General features: G+C 37.0%; 1 protein-coding gene across 11 annotated transcripts in view; it reads right to left on the minus strand.

Moving 5' to 3' along the window:
* LOC145518640 (uncharacterized) overlaps positions 1–16,593 on the minus strand; it is a 379,656-nt gene that overhangs the window by 78,816 nt on the left and 284,247 nt on the right. For 5 of the 11 annotated variants that reach the window (XR_014063063.1, XR_014063059.1, XR_014063058.1 and 2 more), the window contains one exon: positions 10,689–10,843. The exons of 5 other annotated variants lie outside the window; for them this stretch is intronic. The gene's annotated coding sequence lies outside the window, so the exon portion shown is untranslated. Of the gene's footprint in view, positions 1–10,688; positions 10,844–13,934; positions 14,107–14,602; positions 14,767–16,593 lie in introns of those variants that run through there. One more of the 11 variants, XR_014063056.1, reaches the window with a different exon arrangement.

The following is a 16,593-nucleotide window of genomic DNA, read 5'->3' on the forward strand; positions in this document are numbered from 1 at the left end:
ATGACACGGATTGGGATTGAGAGGACACAGCTGAGCTGAGTGTGGCATAATGTGGCATAAATAGAATGTAGGTTAACCATATACTATTGAGAAGATCTGATCATTTTTTGATGGAAAATAATAGCAGTTTCATATGATTCAACCTAATAAAAAAATCTTCCGAATTGGAAGAGATCACTAAGGTTGAGAGCTCAGATAGAGAAGACAACCAAGGATGGGGACTTCGTTAAGTCTTAAAAATCTGTAAGTGGACTTCACATAACCTTATGTTATAAAAGAACATAATCTGTTTTTTCAATACGGGAGAAGTTTGTATACTAACTGGAAAGAGTCTATAGAAAGGGAGAATTTTGTGATGTAGAGGAGATGGGACATTGACTGGAGCATCGTCTCTGGACAGGCAAGAGGAAATGGGATTCAGCTTGCATTTAGATTTACACTACCAGTGTGCCGTCTTAGAAAGCCACACAAACAGTTGAACTCTAGAAATGAAATGGAAATAAGGGCACAAACACAGGTGAATTTAAAGTTATACTGATACGATCCTGTGAAAGACCTTTGTTTCAATTTCCTTAATAGAAAAGAAACAAAATCATCAGTTGAAAATGAGGAGGAAGGGCAAGAGGATTAGAAACTGAAATAAAGGTATGAAATAGCCACTAGGTGATTTGGAGATAGGATGGAATAGGGAAATGTGGTAGATTCACCAGGTGGCACTAAAGGCCCTTTGAGGATGATGGTCATGAATTTAAAGTGAGGATGATCTGCAGGGTTTTTGCTTTTCTCCAGCTGCATTCCATGGCATATGTGGATGGTATGAGTTGGAGGGGAACTGAGTTTACTCAGGGTTAAAGTCTTCAACCTAGACAGCATATTAAAAAGCAGAGACATCACTTTGCCAACAAAGGTCCGTCTAGTCAAGGCTATGGTTTTTCCAGTAGTCATGTATGGATGTGAGAGTTGGACCATAAAGAAAGCTGAGCACCGAAGAACTGATGCTTTTGAACTGTGGTGTTGCAGACGACTCTTGAGAGTCCCTTGGACTGCAAGGAGATCCAACCAGTCCATCCTGAAGGAAATAAGTTCTAAATATTCATTGGAAGGACTGATGTTGAAGCTGAAACTCCAATACTTTGGCCATCTGGTGTGAAGAGCTGACTCATTTGAAAAGACCCTGGTGCTGGGAAAGATTCAGGGCAGGAGGCGAAAAGGACAACAGAGGATGAGATGGCTGGATGGCATCACTGACTTGATGGACATGAATTTGAGTAAACTCCAGGAGTTGGTGATGGACAGGGAGGCCTGGTGTGCTGCAGTCCATGGGGTCGCAAAGAGTCGGACACGACTGAGCGACTGAACTGAAAGTTTTCAAGGTGAATAGGATCATTGGAGAGAAAAGCAACTGACTTGAGCATATCTCTAAAAGCTAATAATCATTAATAAAATGCAAATATTGTTATTGAAGGTATACAGGAAATTCAGTGAGGATGTAAGATACTGGGGAGAAAATGAATGGACTTAAGGACTTAAGGACTTCGGAGTTGGGGTTCTAAGCAGAGTAAACTGGAAAGATAGGAGGTGATACTTGCAACTGAGGATGTAGGAGAGGGCTGATTATTGGCACAGGAGGTCTAGGATAGAACTATGGGAGTGGGTGGAGTGGGTAGAGGCCAGGAGGAGAATCAGATCATTAGAGGAGAACAGATTAAGTAACTGAGAGACTTTGTATTGGAAGTACCATCAGTGCAGATACGAAATGTTCAGGAATCAATTCAGTAGGTTCATTTCATTCTTTCACAAGACAACTGAGTATTTAAGGATGCCAATTTACTTTATATGTTTAAATACAAATGTACTGAAAATTAAAAAAGGTCTTTAAACTTGAAAGTATAAATTAAGAATTCTCCAAATATAAGAAGAGAATTGTGCCCAATTTTTGGTTCAATGTTCAAAAATTAATATTCAATAATTTGAATATTAAAAGTCTTAAAGAAGGATCTATATTAACACCTATATAATATATTATAACTTAGAAATAAAATAATAAAATAATGTGAGTTAACAGGCCAATTTAACACAGTAAATGACTCAGAAATAGGCAAGAGCACATTGGATTTACTGAATGATAAAACTGACATCACAAATAAAGATGTTTAGAAAGTCTTACTTGAATGAATCTAGGCAAAATGGTCAATTGTTTGGAAGAAAAATGAACTCCATAACTCAGATAAAAATGAATATTTAAGAAGTCAGTTGTAAAAAGTAAACTGTAGAAAATAGAAGCTATCCCAAAAGAATTACTTTTTTTTTTTTTTTTTTGGTATTTTAATATAGAAAAGGGATGTTTTCAGCGACCTGATAGGATTGACATTTTAAAAAGGTTACTGTGGCTATTGTATGAAGAGTGATTGGGGAATGTAAGATGGAATCAGAGAGATGAGTTGGGAGACTGATGCTACATGCAGGTGAGAAATGATGGGCCTTACATGACAGTAGCAGCTTCTGATGGAGGGAAAGTGTAGATTTCAGATGTTAATCAGTAAATTACACCTCTAGCTCCAACTGTCACTCTCACTCAAAAATCACTTGCTAAGATGGAAAGTGATTGCCACTTGCAGAATCTGAGTTTTTCCTGAACCTGTGGGGGTTTTTTTGGTGGGGGGGTTATATCTGCTATATCATTTCTTCTTTTATGTATTTTAGTTTAATTTTTTTTTATTGGAGTATAGTTGATTTACAATGGTGTGTTAATTTTGGGTGTACAGAAAAGTGAACCTGTTATACATATACATATATCCACTCTTTTTTAGATTCTTTTCCCACATAATCATTACAGAGTACTGAGAAGAGTTCCCTGTGCTATACTAATTTATTTCTTTTCTCTTTCTATCTTTTTTAAGATTAGATTATTCCCTTTTCTCTCACTCTACAAATAATTCTGCAATAGTCATCTATGTGCATACATCTGTACACACTGAGGCTTTTTTCTTCCCCAATGGGGAGTACTACCAGGAGTAGGAATTTATTATTAAATGGTGTACATTTACTTTCAATTGTTCTTGCCAGATTTCTTTCCATATTCTACATGACAGTAACAATTAATGTTTCCATCTCATATTTCTTCCAGCCATAAATATTGGTTTTTTTTAATAAAATATGTGCTAATCTTTGTGGTATAAAATTATATTTTATGGTCACCTTCAGGTGAATTTACCTAGATGGCATTAATTTTGTGATTAGAATTTGTATTCTGTGAATTGCTTTTTTCTATTTTCGCCAGTTTTCTCTTGAGTTGCCTTATATTTTTCTTACATTTATAAAGAATCCCTGTGTATCACAATTACAAGCATTTTTGTTTGTCATCTGCTTTTGTTTTTTCAAAGCCAAACATTTACCTATTGACTTTTTTGTTGAAATATATTTGATTTACAATATTGTGTTAGTTTCAGGTGCACAACAAAGTGATTCATATGTATATATAATATATATATTTTAGATTTTTTCATTATAGGTTATTTAAAGATATTGAACATAATTCCCTCTGCTATATAATAAATATTTGTTGCGTATCTATTTTATGTGTAGTAGTTTGTATCTGTCAGCACCAAACTCCCAGTTTGTCTCTTCTCTGCTCTCTCTCCCTCTTGGTAACCATAAATTTGTTTTCTATGTTTGTGGGCCTATTTCTGTTTCATATACAGATTCATTTGTATTTTTTTTAGGTTTTACATATAAGTGATATCATATGATATCTTCTTCATCTGGTTTACTTAGCTAAGTATGATATACTTCATGAAGTATAATTGTTGCTGCACATGGCAATATTTTGTTGTTTTATGGCTGAGTAATATTCCATCATGGGTGTGTGTGTGTGTGTGTGTGTGTGTGTGTGTTCTCTTAAGCCAATTGTCTCTTAATGAGCTCTTGGGCCATTTCTATGTTTTAGCTACTGTAAATAGTACTGCTATAAACATTCAGGTGCTTGTATCTTTTTGGAGTATATTTTTGTCTAGATATATGCCCAGGAGTGGGATTTTTGGATCATATGGCAACTCTATTTTTACCTTTTTAAGGAACTTCCGTACTGTGTTTTCATAGTGGCTGTGCCAATTTACATTCCCACCAACAGTATATAAGATTCCTTTTTCTCTGTGTACTTTCCAACATTTATTATTTATTGATTTTTTGATCATAGTTCCTCTGACTGGTATGAGGTGATACCTCATTGTGGTTTTGATCTGCATTTGTCTAATAATTAGTGATATTGAGCATCTTTCCATGTGCCTATTGGTCATCTGTATGGCTTCTTTGGAAAAATGTTTGTTTAGGTCTTTTATCAAATCTCAATTGGATGGTTTGATTTTTCAATATTGTGCTATATGAATTGCTTGTATTATATTTTGGATATTAACTCATTGTCAATTGTATCCTTTGCAAATATTTTCTCCCACTCTGTGGATTGTCTTTTTCTTTAGTTAATAGTTTCCTTTTCTGTGCAAAAGCTTTTTAAGTTTGATTAGGTTCCATTTGCTTATTTTTGCTTTTATTATTAATATTATTTTGCCTTGGGAAAATGAACTAAGAAATATTGCTTCAATTTATGTCAGAATAGTTTGCCTGTGTTCTCTTTTAGGAGTTCTACTGTGTCATGTCTTATAACTCTTTAAGCCGTTTTAGATTTAGTTTTGTGCATGGTATGAGGAAGAATTCTAACTTCATTGATTTACATGTGGCTTTCCTGCCTTCCCAACATGACTTGCTGAAGAGATTCTCTTTTCTCCATTGTATATTCTCACTTCAATGTGTGCGTTTATTTCTGGACTCTCTGTTCTGTTCCACTGAGCAATATGTCTGGTTTTGTACCAATACCATGCTGTTTTGATTACTGTAACTTTGTAGTATTGTCTGAAGTCTGGAAGGTTTATGCCTCCAGCTTTGTTCTTTACTCTCAGGATTGCTTTGGCAATTCTAGGTCTTTTGTGGTTCCATATAAATTTTAGGATTACATGTTCTAATTATGTGAAAACTGTTAAGGGTATTTTGATAGAGATTGCATTAAATCTGTAGATTGCTTTGGCTAGTATGCCCATTTTAACAAAATTAATTCTTGCAATCCAAGAGCATGGGATATCTTTCCACTTCTTTGAATCATCTTCAATTTCTTTCGTCAATTTTTTTTACATTTTTCAGCATATAGGTCTTTCACCTCCTTGGTTAAGCTTATTGCTAATTATTTCATTGTTTTTTGATATGATTTTAAATGGATTATTATCTTTCCAATACTTCATTGTTAGTATAAAGAAAGCTAAGAGATTTCTGTATATTAATCTTGTAACATTCTACATTACTAAGTTCATTTATTAGTTCTAATAGTTTTTGTGTGGAGCTTTTAGGGTTCTCCATATTTGGTTTTATGTCAACTCAGATAGTGACAGTTTTATCTCTTCCAATTTACATAACTTTTATTTCTTTTTCTTATCTGTCTGTTTTGACTATGACTTCCCATACTCTGTTGAACAGAAACAGTAAGTGTAGGCATCCTTGTTTTGTTCCTTAATTTAGCAGGAAGGCTTTCAGCTTTTCATTGTTGAGTATTGTACTGGCTTCAGGTTTGTTGTAAATGGCTTTTATTATGTTAAGATACGTTCCCACTTTGGTGAGAATTTTTTTTCTAATCATGAATGGATGTTTTCTTTCTTTTTTTTTTTTTTTTCCTGCTGCTGCTGCTGCTGTTGCCTCAGTCATGTTTGACTCTTTGCAACCCCATGAACTGTTGCCCAGCAGGCTTCTCTGTCCATGGGATTCTCCAGGCAAGAATACTGGAGTGGGTTGCCATTGCCTTCTCCAGGGGATCTTCCAGACCCAGGGATTGAACCCACATCTCTTGCATTTCAGGTGGATTCTTTACCACTGAGCTAACAGGGAAGCCCCCCACCCCTTTTTTTCCTGCAATTTCATCCTTTTAATACATTGTTGGATTTGGTCTGCTAATATTTTGTTGAGGATTTTTGCATCTATCTTCACAAAAAATATTGGCCTGTAATTTTCTTCTTTTGTGTGATGTCTTTGTCTGATTTGGGTATCAAGATTACCTATTGATTTTATTTTATATTTTTGCATATAAAAATTATATATTTATATATTGAAATATTTATTTCTTAGTAGTTTGAGCTATTTGTCTTAGTAAAAAAAATCTCCTTCTTATATTTTAAACATATAATTTCCTGCATTTTCTGCTAAGGGTTTATTCTTTCATTTAAAATAAGTAAATTTAAGTGTATAATCCAGTTGTAATTTATTTTGTATAGAATGTGTGCAAGAGATGTAATTTCATTTTCTTCCTGAGATATAGCTGTTGTCCACGTAGCCTCTTTAAAATAAATCATTGTTCCTCATTGAATTTAAATATCCCCTTTCTCCATGTTATTGCATTTTCTTGGGTCTATTCTTGGATTTTCTCTTTGGTTCAAATAATTTGTTTGTCCATTCCTATGCACTATAATATTGATTATATTACAGTGAATATTTAGTATATTGTGATATCTGTTAAGGCAAATTTCCTAAACAACTTTTACTCCTGTTCTTTTGCTTCATGATTTTTTGGCTGTTCTCAAACATTTATTACTAAATATACATGTGGTGCTAGTGGTAAAGAATCTGACTCCCAATGCAGGAGACACAAGAGATGAGTGTTTGATCCCTGGGTCAGGAAGATCGCCTGGAGTAGGAAATGGCAACCCACTCCAGTATTCTTGCCTGGAAAATTCCATGGACAGAGGAGCCTGGTGGGCTACAGTCCATGGGGTTGCAAAGAATTGGACACAACTGAGCACGTGCACACACACAAATACAATTTTAGATAATTTCATACAGTATCAATTCAGATTTTTAATGTTATTTTACTCTGGTGAATTTTCCACAATGAGCATAAATTTGTCCTTTATGACTAGCAATGATGTTGTTTTTCAATAGCTAAGTTATGTCTGACTTTCATGTCTGACCCTTTCATGACCCCATGGACTGATACATGATGTAAAAGAAGAAAGAAAAACAAGGTGGAGAATAGTGATGAGGCTCTTGGCACCTGCTCTGGGCTATATGAAAGCAAGATTAGATAATCGCATTGTCCAGTACAAGCTCTGGGGCAGATGAGGAGGTACAAAGAATGAACACTCCTTGCTTCTGCACAGAGATGTGCACCCTAAGCGGCAAATCATAACAGACTCTTATTCTGTGGAGCATTTTTGCAATGTGAAAGGAGAAATGAAAGTTATACTTTTTCGTTTCATACAAGGATTCCATGAATTGTGCTTTGATATTGCAGCTTGTCTAGAGAGGGTAGGATTTTGGTTCCTAAGTTCCGTTTTGAGGAATATCTTTCTTGATGCATAAAGTGTTCTTTGCTCAGATAGATGTGGGAAAGGCAACTTATTTTGGTAAAGCCCTGAAGAAGATGAACATGTAGCTTTGTTTCACTCAGCATTTCTCAAATTTAACTTTACATAGAATCTTTCTTTTCTGAGATATACGTTGAAATTATAACAGAACCACAGAAGATACTTTGGGAGATGTTGGTCCTAGGGGAGGTAGAATGGAGACTGTCAGGTTGAATGAGCTCAGTAGGCAGTGAATAAAGTGGGGGATATCACTAGAATAAAAATGTTTATTTCAAATTACTTATGTCCAAAGTAGAATTTTTTTTTTAAATCTCAGAAACACAAAGTCTATCTTTCTAGATTCTTATGTTTGGCCATAGATTATGCATTGATTCTCCTTCTGATTCGAAGGAGAAAACTTTTAAGTGGCATAGTTAAAATTCTCAGTGCCCTGTCTAATACTGTCCCAATTAAGTCATCATTCATTTTTATTTCTGTCTTGTATATTTTTTTCCTTTGAGGCTTACAGTTGGTGTTTGGACCATCTAAAAACAAATCTCTCCCATGCTTTTCCCTCTTGTCAAGTCTTATTCTTCTCTGAAAAGATGCTCAAGATTATCTGAAAGAGAAAATGTTCTATGGTTCTCAGTCTCCCAAGGCAATTACTAGTTAGCCATCTCTGCCTTCAGCGGAGGTAGGAATACTCATGGAAGCAGAAAAACTGTAAGTAGTTGACCTCACCTTATGTAACATTAACACTTCTTTGAATACATCTAGTTGTTTTTCTGAGGAAATTAAAACACCCCACTATTTTGTACAAGTATATAAAATGTAAATAGATTATGTTTACAAATGCTGTATCATACACAGTCACATAGACTGATTACTTACAACAATTTATTCTGGTTTAAATTCCTGGGAGCTAAGACAGGGCAGATTTATGTGTAACAGCTGTGAGGTACAGTGGATTGCTGGATATGGAGGCTGGAAATTGGTATATACCTGGTTTTCTGCTAAGAGAGCTGTACCACTGAATCTCAAAGGTCCTTTCCACCTCCAAGGTTTTTATCCTTCAAGGCAAGAAAGAATAATTTCTCAAGTAGAGGCAACAGCTCACCCACATTAAAAACAAAAAAAAATGAGGCATGGCTGAATTAAGATTGGAACCCTGGCGTTCTATTCCCAGTCTTCAATTGTTTCTTCATAGCAGTTCTTTTCACTTAGTTTCTGACCTTGGCCTTGTGCTTTGGAGATTGGATGAAGCAGAAAGTGTTATTGTTTTTAGGGTTTTGATTTCAGATGAATGGGTAGTCACCTGATGACCTGAGGCTTCTGCAGCGTTGGAAAAGATGGCACTACCCATGTTTCTTGAGACCTGACCAGCTTCTGCTTGAGCAGATGGTGGGCCAAAGCAGCATCTTGAAGAGTTGAAGAAAACCAACTGGAAAATTGTTGTGGAAGGGAGTTTCCAAAGGTGAGGGGGTCATTCTCTACACCTCTGTGTCAGCGTGTGATGCAGTCTTCTCTCTCCTGCTCTTCATTGCTTAGGACACTCTCTACTTCACTCTTTGTAGAACTGATTTCTTTTTGTTCCTTCAAGTCTTAGCCTCTTCAGTCCAGTTTTCCTTGGAGACCCTCCTCGGTCAGTCCACTTTATTATTCGCCACTACGTTACGTTTCCAAGCCATTTACAGCACCCATAACAATATGCAATTCCTATGTATTTTTGTTTGCTTCCTTATTATTATCTTGCTTACAGAATGCAAAATCCATGAAAGCTGAGGCCATGTCTGTTTATTTTTCCGTGTAATCAGTATGACTTATGAATAAACATGTTTCATGAAGAAATAACTCTAAAATCTATTTTCAGCAAATTCCCTGCTGGTCCACTGGTTAGAACATACTTTCACTGTCAAGAGCACAGGTTCAATCCTGCGTTGGGGGACTAAGATCCCACAAGCCAAGTGGCACAGCCAAAAAGAAAATCCATTTTCATAGCATTTAAATATAATAGCAGTATAGTTATTTGGTAGAACGCTTAACAGACATTAAATAAATGGTAGTATAAAATGAAAAATTATTTAAAAAATAAGACTCATATGAGATAGGATGAAAATATGCAAACCTCTGAAAATTCTAAGAACTAGAAACCTAGGTATTTAAAATGACATTAAAAACCATGAGAACAAAAAAAGGAATAAAATTCCTGTACAGAAGGCTGAGGGAAGTTGTCAATAGTGTAATGCTAATGTATGATAAAGAAAGTACAACTTAATTTTTTTTCTCTTGCCTTCTCTATTTTGGATATGTTCTTCTAGACAAAATATGCTGTGGTAGAAAGAGGAGAACAGAAATCCAAGTTTAGTATACAGACTATGAGAGCATATAAAGCCGTTTGCTGTACAACTATTAAGCTCTCTTGGCCATATAATATGTCATACATATAATATATACTTTATAAATATATAGCATATTTTATTCCTGGGAGCAATAAGATTTGGAAAGGAAGCTAGAAAGCTTCCACTTCGAGGAAGATGGTGAATGAGCTTTTCCCTATTCCTCACACTGTGTACTAAACATGCTGGAGAGCATGTAGGCCAGCGCCAGTGTCAAGCTGCTTAGTCGGGTCCGACTCTATGGGATGCTGTGGACCATTGCCCGCCAGGCTCCTCTGTCCACAAGATTCTGCAGGCAAGAGTACTGAAGTGGGTTGCCATGCCCTCCTCCAGGGGAATCTTCTCGACCCAGGGATCAAACTCCTATCTCTTTTGTCTCCTGCACTGGCAGGCAGGCTCTTTACCACTAGTGCCACCTGGGAAGCCCAGGTTATGCATAAAACAAACCTAAGAAGACTCTGATAGATTGCAAAGAAGAAGGCAGAATGGCTAGGATCTCAACCTGAGGAAGAACATGTGTTAGTCCATTTTGCCTCATACATCCCATACTGGAAGTAAATAAAGTCTGCTCTCCCTAGCCAAAGGTCCAGCAAAGAAGCATTACTACAAGACAAAACATTTTTGGACAACAATCACTTTTCTTCAGCCGAACACCGCACAGAGCACTCTACCCTCATCAAATGCAACAGTGGCCAAATCAGAAGCCTAGACTTTCACTTTCACCAGGCTGAAACGAGGCACCCCAGCCCCTTACCAATCACGATGTTGAGTAGCAAGCTGAGACTTCTGTCTCTACAGATGGTAAGGTTATCACCCCTTCCCCTCACCCCACGGTGTCACCTGAGACCATATGGAAAGTCTGGACATTTCCCCCCACCTACCCACCCAGCAATAAATCACGAGGAATCCCACTTACTCCTGCTGGGAGGGTATCAGACGAGTCCTAGTGGAGAGTCAGGACTTTCACCACCATCCAGCAATAGCAAAGTCAGCCCGTTGTGGTGTCAGTGGAAGCTGCGGAGCTCCTTTCCCCTGTCCTTGCTGGTATTTCTGGGTTGCTGTTAACTTCAGCTGCAAGTTTGGATTATATGAGGTTAAAAAGAAAAACTCAGGGAAAAGATCACTATACTGTTCCCCTTGTTCTGAGAGCCTCCAGGCAATTTGCCTTCTCTTCAGCTCTCAGAGTGTTTTTATGATAATTTTTGTTTGTAATGTCCAAGTTTTAAACTGTACTTAGTGGGAGGAAAAGGGAAAAACAATTAAGTTTATCTTCTTAGAGATGCAATTTCTCACACTGATTTTATAATATACATGGATTTATTTCTTCCAGCTTATTTGTTGCTATTTTCCCTGCTTTTTGGTGCTTCTTGTTTCTCATTTTTCCTGTCTTCTGGAGTTTATTTCTTTTCTCCCCCATACCACCACCGTTTTAACATTTATAGTCTCTATTTTCTTACAAATACCCTTAAATTTTTAGCACGCATCACATATACTTGACTTTCCAGATTCAACAATTCATGTATACCTCTCCTCCAGGAAGATACAAAGATCTTAGTTCTTTAATTCCAAAAGCTCTCTCTATCACAGTACATTATTCCCTTACATGTTTTTTATTTTGGTTCATGAAATGAATTATTAAAATTGGGGGGTGAATTCTAGGTGGCTTCCTTTGATTTATATGAGAGGTTTTGTACTTTATGTTTATACGTTTATTAATTTGATAATTAGGTGTTCTTGAACCATTTGGTATGGTAAATTTAAATCTCAAATGCACATTATAAATTCTTAGTAAGGGGGATTTTTCCCAGGGATAGAAGGCAAGCCAAACTAAAGTAAACAAATTATAGAAGACCTCAAACAAATAAACAAATCTCTATATTCTTCCAGTTGTAATGTCTAGACTTTTTTCTAGTGTGAACCTATTTGCTAAGTCTGTAGTTCCACAGAGGTTCCGATTTTATATGGGAATCTCAGTTTTGCCTTTCCACCTTGAAAAGGCCACACTTTATTTCTAGCCCTTTCATGCATGTTAACAGTCTAGTCCCTGTGCAGCTCTAGAAACTAGCTTAAGTTAGTGAGTTACCTAATGCTGGAGAAGTTCAAGAATCTTTGAAAGTGGTATAGTGATTCCTCAAGACTCTTTTAACTTTTAAGATGGTCAAAAACTGCATAAATATTATCTAATGCAGTATCACTTGTGCACTTTCTATGAGATAATTATCTAATGAGCATTGTGTGTAAAATGTGTAGAGACCATACTCAATGTTTGATGACACAGCATGCTAACTGATACAGTTACGGAACAAACATATAAAAGGGAAAATGAGAAAGCATTGCATGACCAAAGTAACTGTAACACAGGAAAGAATCATATATTTTCCTTGGAGATTAAACAAATACTTTGCAATCATGGACCAATGACTGACTGTGTTCTTTCAGAGATGATGATAAATATAGATGTTCTGTTCCTATCACTAATGACTCAATAAATAAAATCCCTAGACACTTTTCAAAAGTACAGTGTGATATCCAGAATGTTATAGGCAGCTGTGCCTCCTAGTGATGTGTGGAAAATTTGATAAAATGCCTCAAATGTTCTGAAGATAAAAAGTGCCATGTACCATAAATGATGAGTGATGGTCATAATTGTGGAGAATGGCCACAGGAAGAGACACTGTTATTACCTACAAAAAGTTGTTACTTCTTTTCAAACACAGTAACATTGCTATTTCTTTATAAAGGACTTGAAGAAACCTCATATAAATCTGGTTTTCATAAAGCTGGAAATGGTCTAGGCTCAATACACCGTCCAGAGAGAATTTAGTCTACTCTCTGCCTCTCTGAAATGAATTGAAGGATACTTTCTTGGTAAGTCAAGCCAGGAGAATGTCCTATATCCTCACATGGGTGTTATGTTAGCATGTTAGACAACTTCACGTAGTCCTTTGTTCTCCGGATTCATTTGTACTGGTGACTACTTTCATGGAAGAACAACATAGGCACATAATAAAAAAAATAATAATAAATAATAAATAAAATAAAAAAATTCAGAACAGCTGACATTTTAATTCTATATTTGCCAGCACAATTCACTGCTTAAAGGATCATATATTTTGTTCAAGTGAAGTCTGAAGGCTTCCAAAAGTAGAAGTTAATTTGGTTGATCCAGCAATGAATTATGCCAATGTATGTAAATGCCTTTATGTTCTGCTTAATAATGTAAGCAGTTGGCCATATAGGGTGACTCACTGGGATTTTAAAATTCAGGATGGAATGTATTAGTAAAATTACTGTGAGCAATGATTCAACTTGCACAGCTGGATCACCTTCAAAAATGCTGTTCTTGGGTACTTTTTTTTCCAGTAGGAGGTTGTTGTGACCTAGTGTTTAACCTGACTCCCTTCTCTTTGGGTTTGGAGACATATGGCAATATTCATTTCCCTTGGAAAGACCCCCATGTTACCCTAGGTAGAGAGTGGATCAGAGAAAATGGTGCAGGTGTTCACAACTAAAGGTATCAATGCCTAATTAGCTTTACAAATCCAGAAGAGAGGAAGAATTCCATTAAACATAAATTTCACATAATAAAGTGTGATCCCAAAACTTAGCAAATCTGCAATGAATATGAAAATTGAATGTATTCCTAGCACTTTGATCACAGATCTTCAGCACACAGGAACAGGTGTTCCATAAAAATATCAGTTCTAGCTCTTAATTTAAATGAGCTTCTCACTCTTACAGCTCACTGATTCACTTAGGTTTACTGCTCCAGTGAGTAATATTTCAAGAAGACACAAACATCTACTTTCTTTAAAGCCTTTTTTTTTTTTGGAATGCATCTCAGACAGGAAGCACTGTTAAGTCAAATGGCCACATTTAGGATCTATTCAGAGTTTCTAAAGTGAGAAGGATGAACTATTTTAGAGGTATCTATTAAAGGCTATGTTATTTTTCTGCTACCTCATCTCAAAATGGTTCCACGTGTTGTAAAGTCCAGAGTAGAGAAACTGGAGTATGTTCATTCCAACTTCACGTCCAGAAGATAGTAACAGAAGATACTAAGTAATATTTTCAAGTTTTAAGTTTCTATTTTATGGGAACTTGTACAGAGAAGCATTTCAATATTATGTATGATCATAGTCAAATAATAACATGGCATTACTATGTGTTCATGAAAACAAACTTTACTGCACCTTCTGGATCACAAAATTTCCCTAATTCTCCATCTTTAAGACAAGAGTTACTGCGAGTTTGATGCAAATGAAGAAAATGTTTCCTTACACATTGAATTTTGGCCACATTTCACATTCTTCTTTTCCAATCTTTACTGAGCACTGAGAAAAGACAAGTATTAAGAAGAAATAAGGCAAAATGAGAAAAGATCTGGAGAAAAGGAGATGAAAGAGTTAAGAGGCATGAGAGATACAGTATATGAATGGACAATAACCAGAGCATATAGAAAAACTGAAATCTGACCCATGAGCTGCAGCAACTTGCTCAGGAAAGCAACCCCTTGATCTATTGTAAACAGCCCAGGAACCCAGCCTGCTGTCAGACAGACTGGTAAGAAGTCAGATTGCTATCTCTAGGAACAATCCAGAAAGGTGACCAATAACTTCTGTAACGATTACCTCTTAATGGCCAGGAACTGATTCATAACTGACTGCTTCTCTAATTTTTGTCATTGATTTCAACTTAGGACCGAGCAGAGGAAGTCAAAGAGACCCCCATACCCAATCACCTGGATGCCCTACTTCTATTGGATTGGCCAAAAAGTTCATTTGGGTTTTTCTATAAGATGGTATAGTTAGCTTGCCTACAGCTTCTCACATGAACAGTCTCCAGCAGCGCACACATGAGCCTTCCCTCTTTTCCACTCTAGAACTTTTCTTTTCTCTGCCTGTCTTTAAGTTCCTGACTCCCTTGCTACAGCGAGCTCTGAATCAGCAGTCTTGCACTGTCTCATGTGATGGTCTTCATTTATTTCGACAGGACTAATAAGAAAAAGGAAAAAGGAAGAGAACACAAAAAGGAAGAATGTTTAGTTAGTGTTAGTCGCTCAATCGTGTCCGACTCTTTGCAATCCCATTGACTTCTCTAGACCCCCTAGAGAAGGAAATGGCAAACCACTCCAGTATCCTTGCCTGGAAAACCCCATGGACAGAGGAGATTGGCAGGCTAAATAAAGTCCGTGGGGTTGTGTCTAAAGAGTTAGACACAACTTAGCAACTAAACAACAACAACATAAGGGAACTCACTGTATTACTTTAGCAATTTTCTGTAGATCTACAACTATTAAAAAATAAAAAAGTTTATTTAAAGAAATGATTTGACAAAGTCATGTCTCTAAGTTGATTTATTTTCATAATCCCTTTCCAAATATCAGATGTCTGTCTCTCTAAGAGACATTCCTAGTCACCTACTGCTGCCATATCCACCCACCCTTCCTTCTTTATCCCAGTCTTTACACCCCATCTAAAAGTATCTGGGTGCAGGCAATATGTGGAAAAGTGGCAATGAAAGAAAAATGGTAAAATAGTTGGTTTCTATGAAACTTAGCACATTGAGAAGACTTTAGGATTTCTAGGAAAATTTTGAATGCTACCATATCTTTCCAACTCTTTATCTAAGTATATTTTTTAATGCCTTTTACATTTTATTGCAGGACTTGGAATGATGAACTATAAGGGGTAATCCAAAAAAAAAAAAAAAATGAGGTTGAAGAGGAGAGAGTTTAATCAGGGGGTTACTAGAAAAGAGGTGCTTTATCTTGAAAGAGGACAAAGTTCTTCCTAGGCCATTTTCCCTATTGTCAGTGCTCAGGGGCTTCCTTGGTGGCTCAGACCATAAAGAATCTGCCTGCAATGCAGAAGACCTGGGTTCTACCCTGGGATCGGGCAGATCCCCTGGAGAAGGGAATGGCAACCCACTCCTCTTGCCTGGAGAATTCCATGGACAGAGGAGCCTGGTGGGCTATAGCCCATGGAGTTGCAAAGAGTCAGACACGACTGAGCTATTAACACACACACACACAGAGAAAGTCAAAGAGTATGTCTACAGAGGGAATAGAGATCTAGGGACCTGATATAATACCCTGTTTGGCCAACAGAGGGCCATCGCTGTGTCCAACTCTAGAATCACCTTCATGTGTTTATTGACCGTATCTGGGGGAAGAAGAGAATGCTTGAAAACAAGATGGGCAGCAAACAGTCAGTGAAGGTGTGAGCAAAGGGGTCCACCACATCCACCCGGCAGAGTCTACTCTCTTCTACGTGATTGTCATAGAAACGTACAACAACTGAGCTATGAAACTGTAGCCAGTGTCCTGTCCCAGCTTCAGCCAAACATATATTATTCACATCCTCTTTCACATAATAGCTCAATTAAAGGCCTGTGGCTACTTACTAGCTATATGTCTTATTTAAAGAGGAAGTTAACTTACCCCTTACCCTTCCACCCTTGCTTAAAGAGGGCAACACTGTACTTCAGCAATCTGACTTCCATTTTCTATATTACACAAGAGATGGCTAGAACTTCATGGAGGAAGCCACTAGCTATTTACATGCTTTTGAAGTCATCAGTAAGATTGGAAAGTGTTGGTCACTCAGTCGTATCCGACTCTTTGTGACCCCATGGACTGTAGCCCACTAGGCTCCTCTGTCCATGGAATTCTCCAGGCAAAAATACTGGAGTGGGTTGCCATTCCCTTCTTCAGAGGATCTTCCTGACCCAGGGATCAAACCTGGGTCTCCTGCATTGCAGGCAGATTCTTTACTGCCTGAGCCACCAGGGAAGCTCAGTAAGATTGGAGATATATTAAT

Source organism: Giraffa tippelskirchi, chromosome 8 (genome assembly GCF_054371585.1).
Source record: "Giraffa tippelskirchi isolate mGirTip1 chromosome 8, T2T-mGirTip1v1.2.pri, whole genome shotgun sequence".
Lineage (NCBI taxonomy): Eukaryota > Metazoa > Chordata > Mammalia > Artiodactyla > Giraffidae > Giraffa > Giraffa tippelskirchi.